Source organism: Meleagris gallopavo, chromosome 12 (genome assembly GCF_000146605.3).
Source record: "Meleagris gallopavo isolate NT-WF06-2002-E0010 breed Aviagen turkey brand Nicholas breeding stock chromosome 12, Turkey_5.1, whole genome shotgun sequence".
Taxonomy (NCBI): Eukaryota; Metazoa; Chordata; class Aves; order Galliformes; family Phasianidae; genus Meleagris; species Meleagris gallopavo.
The window spans coordinates 14436430-14451832 of record NC_015022.2 but is presented as its reverse complement, the minus strand read 5'-3'; the positions used below and the strand labels follow the sequence as shown (position 1 = coordinate 14451832).

General features: G+C 39.5%; 1 long non-coding RNA gene across 7 annotated transcripts in view; it reads right to left on the bottom strand.

The window, feature by feature from the left end:
- Nucleotides 1-3672: 3672 nt before the first annotated feature.
- The window catches only part of LOC104912861, a 46607-nt gene continuing 34876 nt past the window's right edge, over nucleotides 3673-15403 (bottom strand). For 5 of the 7 annotated variants that reach the window (XR_002118996.2, XR_794957.3, XR_002118997.2 and 2 more), the window contains 2 exons: nucleotides 12729-13747; nucleotides 3673-11161 (listed from right to left, as the gene is read on the bottom strand). This is a non-coding gene — a long non-coding RNA (uncharacterized LOC104912861). The remainder of the gene's footprint in view (nucleotides 11162-12728; nucleotides 13748-15403) is intronic. The other 2 variants (XR_002119004.2, XR_002119005.2) reach the window with 2 other exon arrangements.

Genomic DNA, 15403 nt, shown 5'->3' with positions numbered 1-15403 from the left:
GAGCTGAAAAAACAGAAATGGTGCGTCACTGGTTCTCAGCTCAGTTGTTTTCTTTGATGTTTGCTGTTCAGAGCAAGTAGTTTATGCCCATTCTGGGACTGGAAATGTGTTTATATCCAAAGTAGCATCATCATTGTAACTGAATAATTTATATTAAAAAAAAAAAATCCACAATCCTTGAACACTTCATAAAGAAGTATACAGCCTTTTTATGCATTTCCTTTCATATAAGCATAGCTACTCACTTCCTTAAATTCACTCCCTTGAAGATGTCTGCAGAAGTAATAAGTCTTCAGTGAAAATGCCAGTGCAGCAGGCCACAAACTCTGGGCAGCAATACAATATTATTGAGAAGGAATAAGTAAAGTTCATGAAATTAAAGCACATAAAATTTATCCTGAAGCATAGAGGAAAAAATTCAGATTGCCACAGGCAATTACTACCTGTGCCCCCCCCCCACACACACACCTTTCCCCCCCAAAATAAAATAAAATAAAATAAAAAATTTCATCTGTATTAGTAAAAATAAGTTCAGGTAACACCCAAATGAAGCATCTACAGATCTACAGTTTGGGCATCTCCGTGATCTCCTAAACTTTAAAAAGCTGCACTCATTTCTTTTCAGTGCTCCTTTCAGGCTTGCATGGCTCTATCCCAGCTGCTATACATGTCTGATGCTAAGTTCAGTTGTTCTCATGCACTGGAGGAGAGCAATATGTAATTTAATCTATGAATATGGAGTGCTTTAAGTCAGATGAAACCTATCATAACAAAATCTTGATGATGGTATCATCCGTTTAACATTTGTTTCCTACCAGACCCAAAAAGACCAAATTCTCTGGCTCTGTCTGACTACACAAACCAATCTGTACCTTTCCAAGCCCTCTAAATCACATGTACATTCTTATATCCCATTTGAAAATATGTTGATGCTATTATGTGTGGCATGGCTTTTATCAATATTTCTGTCCAGTCTGCGTTTGGGGCTGTAGAAATTTTGACTAAGTATAAATAATGTCACTTGCTGATGTAGCTACCTGGCTACACATCAGGTTCTCAGACATTTCCCCTCATTAGCAGTAAAGATATTTTATCCTTTTACTTTTTAATCCGCACATTGCACATGCACTTAATTTTACATGAAATATTGCACGTGTAATTAGGCTGCAATGAAACATTTGCATTCAAAATCCTCCTGCCCGAACTCACACAGTAGGGCAGTTGCATATTTGATACCAAGGCTTTCTAACAGAGATGATACATGATAGCCCATTCGCCGCTGGTTTTGAGTCTCCACTGTCAAATGCCCTGCTCCAGTTAGAAACTGCACAGTAGGAAATTAAAACATGTTGATAGATTGGAAAGTTATTAAGCTTCCTTACAGTGTTAAACAAGAATTTACAAGAAATCGCTCTCCAGATTTATCAGGGATATATTTACAGTACTTGAGTAAGTGTGAATATTACTCACTGGAGATATTTAGTCACATACTGTGTCTCTCTGAAGGGAGACCATATTGCATTAAATGTCTCCACCATGTTCAGTAATCTGAAAGATAAATCCTTGAGTGCTGATTAGTCATATATTGATATAGAACATCTATTATTTTGGGTCTATACGAAGATTTTCATCTCTGTAATATTAATTTCTTGGCTATCATCATAGTTTTTCTTAGCAACCATCTTTCATTATAATAACTCAGGCCACCCAATATTGTTAAATTTCCTCATGTTCAGTGCCAGAAATGACACTGCAGGTGGGGGAGGTAAATCTTACTTAAATTAAATAGCTTGGTGTGGGCTTAAAACAAGAGCAGACATTGCTAAGGTTCTGTGTGAAGTTTTTTCAGTGACACATTTTTTAGAATTAGGGAAAGAACTAAGCTCTCATTTCCACACCTGAAAGACAGAGGTCACAATATATCTTCCCAGTGACATGGTGAGATGGTGTCTTTATTCCAAATTATTACATAATATATCAGTTGGAACAAGATCCTGTAGTTAACATTAAATTAAAAAGAAAAAGAAAAAAAAGAAAAAGAAAAAGAGTATTTATCAATTCAACTCTTCCTGAACTCACCTTTGGTATCCATGAAAAAATGCTTAGGTCCTCCGCATTGGGTGTGTATTCTCACAAACCTGAATTTTAAATGCATGTGGTGATCACAATGAAATCTCAATTTAATAAAAGAACAGGTAAAAGGGAATTTGATTTCTTTGTAGTTAATGAGAAATATCAGCTGGGCCTTACTTGATGCTCAGAGCCAAAATAACATGCTATTGCTGGAAGTGCTATAGGTAAGAGCAATGGTTAAGCACTGATTTTTGACTACCCATTGGTGTAGTCATAGATTTTTCTGTCTGTAAACCACAGTTGGGAATGGTATTCTCAAAACACTGTGGTTGAGTAAGAAAGAAAGTTACTTCTTTTTACAAAGCAATATTGCTCCTGTACATTAGAGAAATATCAGTTTCCCCCTTCTGTCCGCAGCTTACTTATCAGGAGAGAAATTGTCATGTTTTCAGTTTTTCTTTTTTTTTCTTTTCTTTTTCCATTAAAAGACAAACAAACAACAAACCATGAAATAGCTCTACCCAGTTACAACGAATTCCACTCAGGGACCCTAATTGACTTCTCCTCAGCTTAAAGTGTAAGTGTTTAAGGATAAGGAAAAATTATTTTTTTCTGGGAAACAGACACAGGGAAAGCATCCACAGCCAGATGCCTCAGTACTGCCCTCCTAACATCTCTCAGCTATGAGGTAGGAGTCAGACCAAGGGATGACACTACCTCACTGCTCTGCCCTTTCAGTCCTTGTCTCTTAGGTGGCAGTGATCACTGTGAAGTAGGCAGCTCAATGTATTTTGTGATCAGCTGTGTTAGAGAAACACGAGAAACACAGCAATTAATTTCTCCTATTGGGCCATCAGGGGCTTCAAGCAGTTCATGAGCACAGTGAAATAAATGGCAAGACTCCCATTTTCTTCCATGAACTTTCTAGGGCAGAAATCAGGTTTTAAGGGCACAAGAGATCACATTATCAGAGATCACATTGTCTGACTTGCTATATAATCCTGGAAAGAGGACTGTCTTAGGATGGCCAGGTTGTGAATTGAGGCCATGGTGCTTTTCTTTAGTATTTCCTGCAGATAGACATTATTTTCTTTGAGCTGAAAGATCCAAATCTGAAAGAAAGAGAGGAGGGGAGGCGGGGGGAGGAAAAGGAAAGGGAAGTAAAATAGGAAAAGGAAGAAAGAAAAAAGAAGAAAAAGAGAAATAAAGAAAAAAAAGGAAAAAGGGAAAAGGAAAAAGGAAAAGTGTAAGAAAAATAGAAAGAAAAAAGGGAAAAAAAAAGAAAAATTAAAAGAAAAAGGAAAAGGGAAAAAAAGAAAAAGACTACTTCTGCATTAAATTCAGCTGGATATAAACTTGCCATAATTTCCCAGACAAATCCTAGCCTTTCCTCTCCTTGCTCAACCAAACTCCTGCTCCATTTTAGATCACAAAATGTTATCACCACTGAGTTGAGCTGGCTTCACACTGGCGACCCTCAGAGCAGTCAGGCCTGTATGAAACAAACCAGCTGTGCCAAATCCTGAACTGAAGCCTTTCCATGAGGTTCATCTGTTTTAGATCAAAGGGTTATAGGGCAGCTCTCATTGCAAAGTACTGGGAAAAAAGAATCCTTAAACCTTTTGATTCCCGCGGTCCTTCAACCTCCAGATAAATTAAAATATTTAATCAAAATCTAATGGCAGTGATCTTGTTTGTACAAATGCTTTATTATCCTGTGCATTTTAACCACAATCTGCCTGGTTCCTAATGTGACCTAAAGAACCAGTCGGCATTTATTACAAATGCAAGGCAGTAAGCTTCTGGCTCAGCAATTAATCACTGACATGGAGGAATTTCTTCTCTCCAGGTGGGGAACCCATCCAAAAACTAAGAAAAATAATCGGGCTAATTAATTCTTATCTGCAAAGAGCAATTAGATAAATGACCTAAAAACAGGCCTGTCACCCCTAGTGAGGTGCTCAGCTTCTAAATAGAATAATATCTCTTTGCCAGGCCACCTCTGCAGTGAAATGGAGATCACAGAGAGGAAGGGGAAAAGACGGCATGTGGGGAGGGAATGGACTGATAGGGGAGTAGGTTAATTAGAGCTGAGACCAGGCACTGATATAAAAAAAATTAAACCAAAGCTCCGCACTTGGGTAGGTTTGATACGATCCCATCACCTTCACTGCTATGCCTTTGTGCATCCAGAGGTACTAAAGAGAGTGAAGTCGTGTCTCCAAGCTACTTTGGAAGACAAAAACCACTCACCAGACTTACCCACCATTGCTCTGCATTTCACCCTGGTGAGTGGCATCCCTGACACTGCAGTCTATTAACTTTGAACTGTGCAGCTCTAGAGTGGAGCGATGGTGCTGAAGTGAGATGCAGAGTACCATGTTTCAATTAGTTTGCTTTGCTGGTCTATTTTTTGGTTTCAGTCAGGGAATGTGCAGTGCATAGAGCTTCAGGAATGAGCCAAATTAATCTGAGCAGCACAAGCAAAGAGGCAATAAAAGCATCTGCACATCAGACCTTTGGCCAACTACGTATCATCAGCAAGATCCTGCTGTCCTCTCAGACAACTCACAGTCTGTCAAAAGCCAGAAATGGTGATAGAAGGAGGGGAGAAAACCTCCTTCCTGTCCTTTGGAATAGTCTAATATTCAAAATAACTCTGATTTTGCAGCCCCTCCTGATTAAAGACCGTGAAGCATCTCCTTTTATGTATAAGAAACCATGTCCCATGCTGGCATATGTCTTCCTTGGTCAGTGTGCAACAAGGTATCATTTCTTTGATCCTGCCCCTCTCCCTGCTTAGATCATGATACCACGCCATTTCTGATGGTAGGAGACAAAAGGAGACGCTGAAGTAATTGATTCAAGCTTATCTAAGTATTTACAGAAATAAGCCTGAATGACTAGACATAAAATACTACAGCAGTCAGATTAAGACAATCCACTCCAGTTATAGTTAATCAGGGCTTTAGCCTCCAAGGAGCTGATTTGAGACTAATAAAGTGTTTTCCAGCTTCCAACCCCCATGTCAATCTCATTCCTCTTTCCTTGGAGCCATTAGCACAATACCAAATACAAATGTAAATAACAAGGCTGCAGGTAGCTCATAGATTTGCTCTGTTTCCAAGCTCCAAAGCCTCTTATGTTGAAAAAAAAAAATGCTATCCCAAAAGCCACAGATGTTGGTAAGAGACCTTTATCTCTTTCTGAAAACTTGTGTGACCAAGTTTCCTATAATTTATATAAAGCAGATGCCTGCTTAAATGCTTTACTCAGAGCTGCCACGGTTCCTACATTGAAGCAGTTAACAATAAATTATAAGGACTAATGGATTAGATCAAGATGCATGGAAACACTGTATTTATTCTTAAGAATGATATTTCGCCTCCAAAAAAAAAAAAAACCCTAAAACTTTGCGGGCTTGGAGAAAAGATATATATTCCAGATAAGTACTTTGCTGCTTATATTGGCCAAAATGCAGCAGCACTAAAGCAACAAGCTATGCTTAAACACAAAGGAAGAGAATGCAAATCTGTGTCACTTTGGGTTTGCATTTCTTTTCCATGATGTTAACATGCGATTCAAGGAAAACCAACCATCTACAGGTTGCCTGAGGATCCCTTTGTAAGATGGATGCTTGTGTTGAAGATGGATGGCTCAAGCCCAGGCCTGAGCTTGTACAGGATTGGGGATGTTTGGTGGAGAAAGTTTCTCTTTCTGCTTGCTGCAGAAGCAAGGTTCATTGCTGAGCTTCTGTCCACTTTGTAAACTGTACCAGAGTTTAAAGTGTAAGAATGAATAAGCTTGGGTTTGGGTCTTTTCTTGGATAAATCAAAATGAACCAGGCTCTAAGGATAGGCTGTTGAGGAATGCAGATCAGCAAACCGGCAGATTGCTCTGATAAATTATCTTATTTTTTCCTTTTGGATAAGATACAGGAAAGTTCTCAAGAAATTTATATTCTGATAAGAATGTTGTTCACGGGCGATACTTGCTAGTAATTCTGGCCCATAAAAATGCTGAGAACATCCATGGAAAGTCAAAAATGAACAGTAGAGTTTTGTAGGCAGGTTAGCATTTGCAGATAGTGGGTATTACCAATGGGACATTCTTCAGGGTTCCCAAGAGAAGGACTGAATGATGCAGATCAACAGTACAATGCCAAAAGCAATTTCAGTAATGATGTAATTGAATTTAATAAAGGAAAAAAAAAAGTAAAATAAAAGGGAGAAGCCTTTCCACCTGCACTTTTTCTGGCAAAGTTCTTCCCTTCTATTCCTGAGTCTCCTCACACACTAACAAGAAAGGCCAAACTGAGGCTCATTCCTAACTTACCTAGAGCATGCTATCTTCAAAACACTGGTAATATCCATGCCTGCAGTAGATATTTAGAACTGGTTGGAATAGAAAATAGTAGGAGCAGCTGGAATGTAACTTTAGTCCCTAACTCTCTGCAAACGTCTGAAAGGGTGCAGTTTCCTCCAAGTGCTGTACCATGTTTTGAAGCCAAGAGAAATAACTTTTTTTCTTGCAACCGAGTCACTTATGTTTAATTTATACAGAAATAGGTACGGTCTCCTTCAGCACTAGAGCGTTGGGGTGTTTTTAATGAATAACTTATAAGAAACAGTCACCTGCTAACAGGTCAGCCTCCCTTTTGTGCTTCATTCCAGTTTCATTAGTAAAGAAAAAAGGCCTTTGATTGGATTAATGGAAATAAAACCACAGGGACTAAATTATAAAGTATCCAGTGGTTATTTCTAGTAGCTCCTACTTGCAACCATGTTTTCTATCATCTCAGGCTCAAAGCTTTGGTGTATAAATACATCTGTCTTAGACTGGAACATGGAAAAGGTTTTGTTTTAGCAGAAATAGCATTTCATCTTTTTCTCTGCAGTGACTCAGCTGGGCAGACTCTGCTTTTATGGGATTGCTGAACTGCTGGGAATGCTCTCAGTAGAAACTTTGCTGTGGACTCTCTGAACCTGCTTTTTCTCCTCCTCGTATCCCTTCACCACCAGCAGCACTGTCCAGTTATTTTTATTTATGTATTTATTTAATGTCATTGAAATAGCATTATCTGGAGATGGCTACAGGCAGGACGCAGAGCCATATGCTCAGCCTAACTTATATAAACGGTGTCCTGGATGACAGCCTTTCCTAGCCCATCTGCAGCTGCCAGGGAATCCATTATTTTTCTTGTCCCTGGGGAGAAAAAGTTCTTGAGCATCATTACTCCTAGGCAAATGTAACTGACTCTACCATGCACCCTAATTTGCTTGCCATAATTATAGGTCGCTCACCCCCTTTTGCAATTTATAAACCCTTTTTATTTATTTTTTGTACTTATCAATAATGAATGGAGGCTAGTGAATCATGGGGCTGTAATATCTGAATATTATGAAAATGCTAATAACAAGGTATCATAGGCAGCAGCACCCAGGTCTTATCAGCTGGTCAGATGCTCTATTAAGCAGCCAGTGAGGAGTTCAAGCAAATTGGTTATGTTAATGTCCTGTAGTACTTAGGGAAGATGAGGAGTTAGCAATTAATTTTTTTCTTCTTCTTCCCAGGCTGCAAACCGACAGGGCAAATTTATATTCCTCCTATTCTTTGGGACCCCAGCTCAGAAGGGGGGCAAGGAGGAAATGCAAGCGTCTAGCAAGAGCTTTCTGAGATCTAATTGAATGATGCAACTGCAGAACTGGTGGGAGGCCAAGGGGGTGAGCAAGGAATAAATAAATAAATATATAAATAAGTAAGCAAGCCCCACAACAATGGGAATGCCACACTCTTCCCCATTCATTCAGCTGACAGTGCTTTTGCAACTTAAACCTGTTTTATTAATTATGTTTGACATTTCCTTAATTAGTTTCATTTACATCCCATCAGCCCCTACCAGACGATTGCCCCATACATCATTTCACCAGAGGACTGAGATGCCTACAGAATTACAAAAACACCCTCCCCCCCGGTCCTCAATATTTCATCACTTACACTTCATGGATTTTTGAGAATGAATCCTTTCACCTGCTATATTTCTTAAAAAATACACAGCTTTTTTGTCATCCTTTTAAAAAGGATTATGACGTTTTCAAAGGCACACGATGCTGGACTAAATTTCTATTTTCATTCCATGCACACAGTTTGCTTTGTTTTACAGTTCCCATGTATCTTGACATTGACAAAGTATGGACTTTGCTGAAGAATCCCTTTATGTGGGCCCTGTCCTAGCTCCACTGAGCACTGCTACCCTGCCCCAGTGCCTTTCCCAGATAGCTCTGCATGCTCACAATAGCTTCTTTTAATTTATAGGCACATTCCTGTTGTCCCTATAGTTGTTATCCAGTTTTCCACATATTGATTAATTTCCAAAGAAGACCTATGACAGTTTTTTTTACAACTTTAGTGAACAGATAGTTTGGTTGTTTCATACCAGTACCTCAACTTGCTCTCTTGCATCTTCGACCTTCCTCTCTATCCAACCATTCCATGAGCTGAAGTATGCAGATTTTAGGCTGCAAGTCATCCCTTAGCACAAGGATGACCAGATGATTTGGATCTGGAAACTTCTCAACCACCATCATGTGGGTCTGCATGAAGGCCTTTGTGCCCCATTGAAGTAGCCAGCCCTATATGCCAATCTGAGAGCCACCCAGTATGAAGACAGACATAGTGCTGGCAGATGTCTGGTGTCCAGCCTGGCTTTTCTGTCCTGCACTCAGCACAAGACTGACCGTTCCTAACCGGGGTACAGTGACAACCTGTTCGTGCTAATCCCAGAACGTGCTACCAGGAGCTGTCATTTCAGAGTCATCACACTCTCTATTGATATCAGTGAAGTTAATCATGCAGAAGGAAAAAGCTTGTATGAAAGCAGATAATTATTCCTCTGTTCTGTAATAATACATACAAGGGAAAGTGATTCTCATTGTCTTGGCAAACTATGACATTTCAGCACATTTTCTGCTTAGTATTGATGTTCAGGCATCCTTTCTTCTTTATGATTCGTAGGTCAGAGTTGGTGCACTGAGAACTGCATACAAAGAGAGAGGTTTCTTTCTTGTTGACTGCTGTCCTTCAGATACAAAGCCCTTGCTTATTTTGTAACATAAAAAAATGACACTGGGAACATACTGATAGTAAGTAACTTGATAGCCTGCATTTCTTTGGAAAGTTCTAACTAAAAAGATAGCTGATGAGTAGTTGTCCCTACCCGATCAACAACTGTTCTCAGGTTGGATGTTCTCAGAAAGAATGGTGATGCATTGGCACAGGCCGCCCAGGCAGGTGGTGGAGTCACTGTCCCTGGAGGTGCACAAGAACCATGGAGATGTGGCACGTGGAGATGTGGTCTAGAGCAATCACAGGCATGGGCTGATGGTTGGACTGGATGATCTTATTGGTCTTTCCAACCTTAATGATTCTGTGATCCTATGATTCCTGTAAGAGTAGTCCAAATCTCTGCAACAGAGCACAGAGTAGGAATCTGCCAGCTCAAGCCTTCTCAATACAAGTACCAGATGGACTTGCAATCCCCAATAAAAGAAATATTCATGCAACATATGGAAATATATTAACTAGAAGAAAAACACTCAAAGAAATATTGATGTGCTTACTTTCTCAATGGGACTTATTTGGTAGGGCAAAGCCGGCTTCACAGTGTCTCTTAACTGCATTTCTCAGCCCTTTTGGCTCTGGGATCAGGTTGTGCAAAGCCAGGCAGATATTTCTCTGCGTGCAACAAGATCCAGATGTTACAGATGCTCCTGGTCCTCTGTCCTGCTCAACCCCCCTGTGGCTGAACCTAGCCCAGGTTATAAGCAACTGTCTCCTCAACTTAAGTTTGCTCAGAAATTTAAGCCTTTGTTTTAATAAAATTCTTCAAACATTTGATCCTTGAAGGAGAGGCAGAGGGAAGAAAATGGAGGAATGGGGCTCACAGTTCACCTTAGAGGTTATTACATCTGCGCTTTGGAAACTAGCAGACGTCAGGGCTGGAGTTCCACAGTTGGACTAGACATAGAGAAAAATCTTGCAATTTGTTCTGAAACTGGAGAGATTTCATCCTACTTTGGAATCCTTCCAGGTAAAAGCCATGCCTGGGACCCTATCCAGATTTTCTGCAAAGCAATGGCTGTTTCATTTCCAGATCATTTCAATCCTCAAGATCAAAGGAAGCCTGATTTTAAAAGCAGGAATTAAGTACTGGCAAAGAAGAAGGCAGTTTTAACAGTGCTGTAATCATGCACACGATTTGCAGAGAAGTTTAGTCAAGAAGTTTGGGGGGGGGGTGGTTTTGTTTTGTTGTTTGCCTCTTGCTTCATTCCTTTCCTTGTTCTCTCTTATCTTTGATCCGAGCATTTCCCCAAGACACTGCGAGAACAAGGGTGTGAGACGAATACGAAACAGATTGCGGGGAAAAGGTTGATAAGAGGCATTCAGTAGTTGCTGGTGTTTTTCTTTTTCGAGAACGCGTCTCAGAAGCAGTTCAGAGGAAATCTGGGGATATGAAGACAGGGGATGAAATACATATCCCAGTGGGATCACAAACAGCCCTGGGTGTTGTTCTGCAGGCTCTTGCTTCACAGAGTGGTTCTTTTTGAGCTGGGTTGGCTGCTTTTTAATAATGTCCTCTTCGGTCGTTGATGCTCTTTCATGGCACGTTAACCTCAAAGGGTTTAGATCATTTCCCAGCTTTCCTGTTTGGATTCCCCTACATGCACATGAACACAACCTCCAAACCCTCCAGTTCAATTATGCACGTTTAAAAACCTCCACTAAAACAGTTCAGTAGATTTAGCAGATGCTGCCAGGGCTTCAGATATATCTGAAACAGCATCAAATGGTCAACAAAAAAAAAAAAATCAAAATATTTTTCTGTCACATGCTGTCATACGTTGTCAGGGAACCTTGTGCTGTAGCTGCAGTGAAGTTGAATCTGATTAAAAGATCAGCAAACAAGGCAGGTTGAGGGGAATTTGATCTCATCATTGCTATGCCTGGAAATACCTGTCATCTTCTAGGTTGTCCTGCAGTGTGACACTCTTTCTTATCCAGTTTGCCAATGGACATTCATGGTGACATTCTGTGGAAGCAAAACAGGGAAGAAACAAAAAAAAGACCTGATCCATTCCAGTTTTATTTTCAAGTCTTGTATTATTATTCCTCTGAGATCAAGCCTAAACATAAATACTAATTATCAGAGCTACAGACAAATGAATAATTTGATGTAAAACAATCCTGCTTTATTCAAATGAGAGTGGAGGTGAAATTAGAGCTATGCAGGATATTATGTTAAAAAGCACACACACATACACACAAAGAAAGAAAGCAAAATGTCTAATTTTAACGTAGTGTTGTTATCTGTGATTAATGATTTCCGTGGGTGTATAACTCTTATGCAAAAATGCCATGTAATCATGTACATATTTGATTAAATAGCTTAATTTGTGTTCATTTAAAAAAAAATAAAATAAAGCCAAATAAGCTAGATAATGAGTGGGCGTGTTGTAGGAAAAGCAGATGGGATTTGAGGCACTAGCTGTGTTCAAAGGAAGCCACCAATTTCACTTCAAGAATATTTGCGTATGAAAGCTGATATTTTCTAGAAACATTCATGAGTATAACACAGAGGGATTTTTTTTATTTTATTTTTTTTTGCCAAATTGTGCTGTTTTAATGAAGGCACATAGGAAAAAAAAAGTTCAGCTGAGATGGTTCAATTCCCACTCCTTGGGAAGAGCATCTTTATTTATTTATATTTCTGTGTTTACTGGGAATGTTTTCTTTCTCTGAGTCAATTATACCTAAAGAAACCTTTTGTTTACTTCTGAGCTTCTGACAACAACCTCCTCTTTCTTCGCCATCACCTGTGGCATTAAATACATAGATTTCATCACACAATGAAAATATAAAAAAAAGACACCTCTCCAGAATGGAAATAATGGGATTTTTTTTGTAGGTAAATCTGTGTAAATCACAGCGTCAGATGAATGGACAAAGCTTTAATGTGGCTAATAAACACATCCCTCTGTTTTATGCAAGGGGAATTTTTATGAAAATGATCAAATAAAGTAATAAAAGAGAAGGGGCTTCCCCTCTGGGTTTATGAGCTCTCTCGTTACACATCATGTATGACACACTGACTGGCAGAATATATGATGGACTGTCATACATTGCAGAATGACTTCAATTAGGATGATAAGATGACAAGTTCCCATAGTTCATATATGGGTTGGCTGTGTTGTATTTTTGCAACAGGGTTCCTACTTTGACCTCTTCCTTTCTCATGTTTGATACAAAATTTAAGGGGTGGTTGAGGTCAGAGGAGACAAAATGTGACTTATGTTGGGGGTGGGAGAGGAGGGCCATTTGTTTCTTTGTTTGTTCTCCTATCCATGGAAAAGATCCTATAATTCAGTGTCTGACTCACTATTAAAAATAATTAATGCCAACAGTTCAGCCCACACTCATAACTCCAGAGTAACAAACCAACAAGTGCCGCCTGCCGCTCATGACCAACTGCTAAAATCACACAACCTACAAGCAAATAAGGAGGCAAGACAGGCAACGCAACACATAAGCCAACATCCACAAGTGTCACCATTTATCGCCTTATAGTCCTACCCATGGAATCACAGAGCCAGAAATACCTTCATCTCCACAAGAAAGAAGCTGACATCAGGTCTATGAAGACACACTGGAGGAATCAGAACCACAGCATTATTTTCAGGTAGTCCCACGATGGTCCAAAACTCCTGGTTCGATACAAGTGGGAAACTCTGCTTGAAGGAGTGGCATCTGAGATGGATTTCCAGGTGGTGTTGTTGGCATTTTTAATCGTGGGGGTGGGGGGAAGAAAAATGCAAAAGTTAGAATTGGTTACAACTTTACCAATGGTTTTGAGATTCTGGGAAAATTCTTCCCATATGAAAAAAGAATATATATATGCTTATCAAAATCAAACATTGCTCTTGTGGACATACATGTAACAGTAGAGGGTCAGGATCAATCTCAGAGTGCTTCTTCTGAAGCAACTATAAAGCAGATACAATGAAGATGGAAACCTATTCATTGTCTGCAGGGCAAAGCATGCTCCATGATAGCACTGATCCTCGAGACCATCATCTCCCTGACCCCAAGGATATTCTGGTCAGACAGCACTGCCTCATCAACTCAAAATTTGACCCAGACATTTTACATTGTGGCATTATTTGAGACAGTCTACCAACCTGCAAAAGCAAAATGTTTTCCAGCGGAAGATCAAATATTTTCCAGGTGGTCTATTCTGCAGATTCAGCGTTATTGCAACAGATTTGCCTTCAAGTCAAGAAATTGCTTGTGTACAAGTCTCAAAAGCAAATCAGTAAGTGGAAAGAGAAGGATAATGGAAGCACTTATCACTGAACAAAGGCAGAGGTTTGGTTTGCATACACTCTGGTGGGAATGACTCTGACTTTGAAGAATGACACATGTCATGAAATAGCTGTGCAGAAGAATATACCTCAGACATGACGAAAAAGAAAAGCCTCGCTGGGTAGAAACTGAATAGCAAAACTCACCGCACTTCTCATAAGCCACAGATATCAGTAGTTACCGGGAAAAATTTTCTTGGCATCTACTTCTTGGGATAAATTGAGGTCTAAATCTAGACTAATGTGCCCGGAAGCTCCTTGTGGAAGAGAAAAAGAAAAAGAGATGAATAAGGGTGAAAAATTCAGCTGAGTTTAATCTGAACAGTGTATCCATCACCAAAAATGATACAAATCAGCTATTACTGGATCATGCAAAAGCAACTCCACTACCTGTGATCCTTCCTTTGCTTTCTAAACCTCTTTTCAGCCCAGCCTAATGAATTGTCAGAACTGTCAGACAGCTCCAAGGAATGACAAATGTCTATGATTTGCTGCTGCTGCTGCTACTTTGCTGAAAACACCTGATGTATATAGTCTTGAAATCCTGTGTTTTGTGTTAGAGGCAAGGGTAAGCTGAAGGAATTGGTGTACGTGTGGAGTTATTTTCTTTCATTTTGTGTATATGTATTCTAGTGAAAAGAATATGATAGAAGAAAGTTCAGATTGAATATTAAAGCACTCCCAAACCAGGAAATGACCAAAAGGAGGCAGAAGATACAACCCCAGCTGGTCTATTTTGAACATTTTACAATTCCATATTCAGCTACATTATTTCATATTACGTATAATAGCTGTCTGTGACCCAGCATAAAACTTGCAATGATATATCCCCTATTCTTGTGTGAGGTTTTCTTCCTCAAAATTATAGATAGTAAAACCAAAACATTCCAAATCCACAAAGAATTTTTTGACAGACAATAAGATCAATCAAATAATTAATTTGACAAATATCAGAGTCTGAGTTATACAGGCTCCAAACATTTATTAACTTGCAGCCAGATTCTGTGAACATTTGTCATTGACTTAAATGGGTCTAAGATTTCACTTCTTGACGAGTGACAGGCCCTGATGGGTATTTAGTCATTTCTGCTATACCAGATTGGCACTGTACTTAATACATTTGCTAATTCTGTCATAGAACTTACTCACTATAACGTTCCCCTGCACCTTGCCTGAAGAAACTCTTGTGAATTTGTCCTTTGAATAACACACAGAGAAAAAAATATACTTTGGGGAGACAGTGGAATTCTTTTGTCTAATAATTCACTTGTCCAGCACATTTAGAAAAGGCTTCTACTGACTGGAGAAGAGCTTTTGCTGCTTTGGAGCTAGTCAGAAGGTATTTTCAAAAACAGATCCCACACAATCAGGACAGTTGTATGAAGTTCTTTAAGATTTGGGGCTCTCTGCAAACCAGGAGCACCAGCCAAACATATTTCACAAGGAATCAGGCCTAGTCCAAACAGGAAATACTTGCCTAATCCTCATGAGTTTGATTAGAGTGGTGCTTGGGAGGAGCAACAACAAAAAAATTGCAAATTAATTCATTTAAATGAAAGACAGCAGGAAGACCTCTATGCTGTGTGTCTTGCAATAAAGCACCACCAGAACGCACTAGCACAACTGCTATATTGGTCTGGCATATCTGCAGATGGTACTACACAATCATCTCTCTCAGTGTCACACCAATGAACACCTTCCTCCTCAAACCACTTGTTTGAGTCTCCTTGTTTTACAGGCAACGAACTGCCACACTGAGAAAATAGGTCAGGACCTCTGGGATATTCAGTTTCCTTGCATCTATCAAAATCAAGAAAAATCAAGGCTTTAAATAAAGGTTAAATACAAAATAACCTGAAGAATTTGATCTAAAAGGCTTCGCCCTCAGAGGTCAGCAGCAACAAACAAGGAAG